Here is a 7,379-nt window from a genome sequence, read left to right as displayed (position 1 = left end):
AATGAACCTATTTGCAGTGCAGGAATGGAGACAAAGATGTAGCAAACAGTCTTGTGGATGCAAGAAGGGACGGGGACAGCGGGACAATTTGAAAGAGTAGCATTACTCTCTCATATGAGAGTAGCGTATGGACACTACCATGTGTAAAATAGATAGCTGGTGGGAAGCGGCTGTATATAGCGCAGGGAGCTCAGCTCGGGGCTGTGTCATGTCTAGAGGGATGGAATGGCGGTGGTGGGGGAAGAGAGGCTCTAGAGGGAGGGAATATCCGTATACAAATAGCTGACTCACATTGCTGAACAGCAGAAACTAACACAACATTGAAAAGCAATTCTATTCTAATTAAAATAAATAAATAGACAACAACTTTTGAAAAGTAGGCAAACCATTTTTCTATTTGAAACTTTTCACACAGAATATTCCAATAGTTAAAAAAAGAGTTTCAGTAAACATTATTCCAGAGTAGCTCTACAGGCATAAGTAAAATTGAAAAATCAAGACTGTAAAAAATTGTATGATTGTAAGGCTTTTTTCTGATTTCTTAGTTGGGGCTGTGATGCTGTGTCCACAAACCTGTAGTCTGGGCCTGAGGGATTTAAAATATTTGTCACAATGCTTGGCAGCATTGAAACATATACATTACCATGTGTAAAACAGATAACCAGAGAGAGTTTGATGTATGATGCAGGGCACCCAAAGCCAGTGACACCTGGAGGGATAGGGTGGGGAGGGAGGTGGGAGGAGGGATTCAGGATGGAGGGCACACGGGTATCCCTGTGACTGATTCATATTGATGTATGACAAAAACCATCACAATATTGTAAAGTAATTATCCTCTAATTAAAATAAATTAAAAAGAAAAGAGTATTAGGTGGTTCAGGATCTTATCAATAATTAGAATTATAAATTAATATTCTTGCTAGAGACTCGCAGTTTCTAGAAACCAAAGATAAAACTTTATTATTTTTTATATACAAACTTATAACAATAAACAAACTCATCTTTGTTCATTTATAATCAGAATGTGGCATTAGAAATATATCAGAAATATGTTCCCTAGTGTTTCCTGCGTTAGGGTTTTGAATGTGACATATATGCTTCCTTGTGTGCATCGTGTCCAACTCTGTGTGACCCAGTGGACTGCAGCTCCCCAGGCTTCTCTGTCCATGGGATTTTTCAGGCAAGAATCCCAGAGTGGGTTGCCATGCCCTCCAGGGGATCTTCCCAACCCAGGGATCAAACCAGTGTCCCTTACGTCTAATCTACCTTGGCAGATGCGTTCTTTACCACTAGCACATACGCTTCCTTACAATTGTCTTTTCTCCCCCTCCTTAACTTCAAGGTCTTGTTTATCCTACTTTTTATTCAGGTTAAGTTTCAAAGTAGGAAAAATCCAAGTTGTGGCACTTTGTTAATGGTGTAACATTAACAACTTGATTTTAGCTCTTTTCTCTATCTGTTTAGTTGGGGAAACAATTCCATAATACTATTGTGAGATTAAATTAGAATATGTTTATAAGGTAGTTAGGGAGGACATAGCACATAGCTAATACTTATTAAGCATTTATTAGCATTATCTTTCACAAACCACCATCTCTGTAGGTTCATTCCTTTGGTCTTCCATTGATTATTACTCTTATCTCTTAGTCTCTGGAGTATAAAACTAACCTACTCTGTTAATGTTTCCTTTATATACTTTCCCTAGATTGTAAGGCTTCGGAAGGAATAAGAATTGCTTTTTCATTTCTCATAGAGTTCAAAGTCCATAGTGCATTATCATTAAAATTAAGTTTAGACAAACATATATTATTGGTGGTGAAGCTATTGATAGAAGGATGGAGAGAAAGTTACACTTACTTTCCATAGATTTATTATCTGAAAAGATTTCACATTTTCACCAATGTGTCTCTTGCACATCACACTCAACTATATATCACTTACATTTCTTGTGCATGTCATGTGCAGTTTATTTTGAGAATTCTTGAGATGTGAATGCATGACATTAAATAAATGAAAACTGACTTCTTCAAAATGGACAATGATAGATTGGAAAAATTACAGCCTATAGCAAAATTTAGTAGGAAAAGTAGATTCTATTTATTATCAACTTCTTGTTTCATTTACAGAAATCTTTGTTTTTTAAACTATTCTTAAGTGGGTGGGTTACTTTCCCATTATATATGAAAGGTTTAACCTTTTCAAATGTTTTGTGTTTCAACCCAGCAATTCTTGAAATCCTTACATTTTAACTCAACAAGCGAAAAATACTGAAGACAAATACATAAATCAGCAACAATTAAAAAAAATAAAGATTAGCATTGTCTCTGTGATGTTCAAATGAATGGAAGCCATTTATGTCAATGACAGTGTTGTGTTGTTGAACTGGCTCATCTCTAATTCCTTTGTTTGCCTCTAGCTTCTAAAATTATTCCTGAAATAAGTACAGTGGCAAGCTAATTTTCTACATTCATTTACATAATTGCCATCATAACTTCTTTTATCTTCCATCAATTTACAACTAAAAGCTCAGAATGTTTCTATACAATTATTGTTTTTTTGCATTAAGTTTCTAAAGAATTATTGAAAGGGTTGATGATTTCAGACCTTATTCTTATAAATATTAACCTAGAATAGAGCAAACAGGTGTCTTCTCAGAATATGAACACTTAGAATAAACAGGGAAGTAATTTGGACACAATATAAAGAGGGAAATTTATTTTAGGAATTTATGATGCCATGGTTTAACTAGACATTAGAATATAAATAAGATTAGAGAACACACATGCTAAATGAAAATAGATACCTTTGGCCATGTTTTTATGAATGATTTGAGATACTTTGGAATTAAAATAAAAAAGAATGAAAGATCCAAAACACCCTTTGTCAATCTTGACCAAGTGCTCATATATTTACTTCACTGTATCTTTAAAAAAATCATGTTCTGGGCACATTTATGCAGCCAGATTAATCAAAGATTGGATAGATTTTATATATATATATATATTTAATCCACCATTAAATATTAAATATATAATTAAATATATAATATATATTGTATATTTAATTAAATATTAAATATATATATTTAATTTAGCTTTCTATAAGTTCATTGATCTTAGTTAAAAGGTTGCTTAGGTATTTGACTAACAATATAGATTCAGACTAAACTCTGATGGAAAATAAACTGCCAAACACAACAATGGAAAAGAAAATTTCTGTCAGATTTACAAATAAAAATATTATAGATAAATTGAATAAATTCATATAATATATAAACATATGGCATATATTTAATAAAAGATTAATCTTTAAAATATTTATTTAAATACTTAAATACAATTGGATTCTTCCAATAATTAACTGAGATATGTAAAAACAAATGTAAATGTACTGTTTCAGTATTTGTTATGCAAGACAAATAGCAAAAAAGCAACTTCTCAGATGTATTTTGAATAAAATTATTTGATTTATGGTAATTTCTATTTCCTTATAATATTTAATCTGGTTAATTTATGGAAAAGTATATATTTCTCTATTAAAAGTGTAATCAGAATACTAATGCTTATTATGTGCCTATTTTTATCTGATTTATATATACTTTATCTAAGTCTCATGAAACACTGTGAGGTTGTTATCATACCCATTTAAAGATGAGAAGGGTTAAAGTCCCAGACATTAACTAAATCCCTGAAGAGCATTCCTTGTTCATGATAAGGCCAAGAAGTTACCTAGGTTATCTACCTCCACACCTCTATTTTTTCTATTCCAGTATACTACCTCTTATTTCTCAATAATCAGCATCACTTAGAATATAAAGATTGATACTTCAGTGGAATAGTGACAAGATAGAAATTGCAGAGTTGAAATGCAATAGTGCATTAGTCAAGCAAATCTAGAGGAAAACAGTGTGTATTTCAAAATACACAATCAAAGCAAGAATAATGCTTCCTGACTATTTCTCCTGCAATTTTTATGTTGTTGTTGTTTAGTAGCTCAGTAGTGTCTGACTCTTTTGTGACCACATGGACTATAGCCCATCAGGCTCCTCTGTCCCTGGGATTTCCCAGGCAAGAATATTGGAGCAGGTTGCCATTTCCTTCTCCAGGGGATCTTCCTGATCCAGGGATTGAACCTGTGTCCCCTATATTGGCAGATGGGTTCTTTACCACTGAGACACCAGGGAAGCTCCCTGCAATTTGTATAAAGAAATCAAATCTTCCAGGGCTGTAGTTTGGGTTGGGGCAATTTCTTTTAGCTTGTAATATATATATTCTGGCTTTTTCCTAAGCTAGCATTCATGGGTTCAGTAATCAAGGACCATTAGTGGGTGTAGCTTCTTCAATATTATCCCTGTTTATTCAGTAATGAAATCTTGCTTTTTGTCCCCCAAAGTTTGGACACTGCTGATCTAGTAGTCTTAGTTTCAACATTCACCACCAAACACACTGTGGATTATTTTAAACTGCATGTTGAGACTGCCTCTTGGCTCTTTTGGGCTTCCCAGGTGGCCCTAGTGGTAAAGAACTCATCTGCTAATGCAGGAGGGTAAGAAACATGGGTTCAATCCCTGGATTGGGAAGATCCCCTGGAAGAGGGCATTACAACCGACTCCAGTATTCTTTTTTTCTTTTTTTTTCCCACTCCAGTATTCTTGCCTGGAGAATCCCTTTGACAGAGGAGTCTGGAGGGCCACAGTCTGTAGGATTGCAAAGAGTCAGACAGGATTGAGTGGCTTAAAACACATGCAACTGGCTCTTTTGGGCTGCTGCTGCAAAGTCACGTCAGTCGTGTCCGACTCTGTGCGACCCCATAGACGGCAGCCCACCAGGCTCCACCGTCTCCGGGATTCTCCAGGCAAGAACGCTGGAGTGGGTTGCCATTTCCTTCTCTAATGCATGAAAGTGAAAAGTGAAAGTGAAGTCGCTCAGTCATGTTCGACTCTTTGCGACCCAATGGACTATAGCCCACCAGGCTCCTCCATCCATGGGATTTTCCAGGTAAGAGTACTGGAGTGGGGTGCCATTGCCTTCTCCACTTGTGGGTTACAGATGACCATATATTGTCAGGCATAATGAGTGTGCTAGTTGCGGTGGTTGATCTTGAATTTCAGGAGGTAACTGGGTTACTAACTATACAATGTGAATGAAAAGAGAGTTATGTGTAGAACTCAGAAGATTCTCCGGGATGCCTCTTAGCTATCCCAGATCCTGCAAATTGAGTCAGTGGAGAACTACAATCCATTTCAGGTAGGACTGTATCAATTCAGTAAATCAGTTCAGAGGGTGTTAAAATTTGAGTTACTCCTGTAAGCAAAGACCTTCAACCATTTGAAGGCAAAGGAGACATGGAATGGAATAGAAGAAGTGAGATACATGTCAGTTACAATCATGTTACTACTTGCAGAAATGAGGACTGCAAGAGTTATGGGTATTTCTTCCTAAGTTTTATGGATATATAGTTTAAACAACTATTTTTCATTTTCTATCTCTCATTCTTCTAGCATCTAACATCAAAGTTGAAAATACTAAGTAATTAAACTGTTCGATATTTTATTTTATTTATTTATTTTTTTTAGCTTTTATATTCGAGTTTATTCTTCATTTAACTTTTAAACACTACTATAGTTGAATATTAAAACAAAAGCAAGTAGTGAGCATATTATGATTATAGTCCTTCACTCAATCACTACGGCAAATAAAACACCAGCAGTGAGTGTTATTCACAGGCCCTACTAAGAGGTCTGACACTGAACGCCACCCCGAGGCTGATGTTCATCATCCTCATATGCTTCTCCATTGTAATGGCGCTGTCTTTCCTGATTTGGATCAAAGTCCACTAACTCTCTACCTGGTCCATTTCATCAGTCTCTTCTACTTCCTTCCTCTCAGGCAGAAGGTTTTCCAGCAAAGAGAGTTTATCAGGAGAGAGAAAGCCATTCTCAGGAAAGTTTACCTTAAATTCAATGGTTAGGTGACCCTTTTCATGTGGCCTACGGTAAATTGGTATGCCTTCATTTAGCACACACTTGATATCTCCATGCTTGACAATCTGACCTGGATGAGAAGTGATAACTGTGGTTCGGTTGTCAAGAGTAGATACTGGCTTCTGGAAGCCACACAATGCCTCAACCAGCTGTATGTCCATACACAAGTAAAGGTCTTCTCGTTGAGTAAAAACAGCATGGTCCTTCTGATCTAAAACAATGATAATATCTCCTGGCTCCAGTCCTGGTTCTTGGTCTCCTTCACCATGGAATGTTATCTTCTGGCCATCTTTCATGCCTTTGTCAATATGAACTTCTAGAATTTTCTTTTCTCCAACTATCTTCCTTCTGTTGCAGCTTTTACATCTATCTTTAGGACTGATCCACTCCCCATGGCCCTGGCACTCCATGCAGACAGACTGAATTTGCTGAACCATTCCAGGTCCTATCTGATGAATTCTTATTTGCATTCGAGGACCTCGGCAATTGGGACAGCATTCTACTGCTCCTTTCTTACCACCTCGGCCTTCACATTTGTCACAAATCACATTCTTTTGCAGAGCCAGTTTTCTTGTTGCACCATTATATAAATCTTCTAAAGTTACTGTAAGTTGATGCACAACGTTTTTACCTCTCCTCTCTTTGCATCCTGCCTCCTCCCCCGAAAGACATATCAAAGATGTCCATGGGGGAGCCAAAACCACCACCTGCTCCACCTTCTTTAATTGCCTGTTCTCCTCCTTTGTCATATAATTCCCTTTTCTTTGCATCAGAGAGCACTTCTTAAGCTTGAGAAATCTGTTTAAACTTCTAGCCCTCATTTGGATTCTCATCAGGGTGGTACTTCAAGGCCAGTTTCCTGTAAGCCTTTTTCAGTTCTTTTTGGGTGGCATTGGGTTTGACCCCCAAAACATCATAGTAAGTGGTTTCTTTCACCATTTTCTACAGCCAGTGAGCGGGCCGATGCCGGTGTCGGGGAGCGGGAAGGAGCGCGTTGCTGCGCGCAGCTCTGACAGCCGCCGCTCCTCCGCCGTTCACCGAGCGTTCTGAAAAGTTCCCTGTTTGATATTTTAGTTATAAGATATTAGAGAGACTGACTCAGCCAGAAGAATGAGTATTACTGAAAATGGAAAAAAGGACATTGTACCCATTATGAGGAAGTTAGTTAGCATGCTTATGGTGGTATACGTGGTAGATGTGTAATATTAGGCAGCAGTATGGCATTGCTGTCATCTTTATTTGGAAGTTACGTGTGGTTAAAAGAGGTCTGTTGGTGCCTAGCTGACAAGGGATGGTCTATGGTGGCTTTCCAATGTGTTGACATCTAAACTGAACTACACTTCCCAGAATTTTTTTTTTAATGTTTTGCTTAAATTTGGACACAAAGGTTATCTAT

At 37.0% G+C, this 7,379-nt stretch overlaps 1 pseudogene; it reads right to left on the bottom strand.

Moving 5' to 3' along the window:
* Positions 5,836 to 6,842, bottom strand: LOC102180952 (annotated as a pseudogene).

The sequence above is a fragment of the Capra hircus genome, chromosome 14 (genome assembly GCF_001704415.2).
Source record: "Capra hircus breed San Clemente chromosome 14, ASM170441v1, whole genome shotgun sequence".
NCBI lineage: Eukaryota > Metazoa > Chordata > Mammalia > Artiodactyla > Bovidae > Capra > Capra hircus.
The sequence above is the reverse complement of the archived record's forward strand: the minus strand, read 5'-3'. Positions and strand labels throughout refer to the sequence as shown.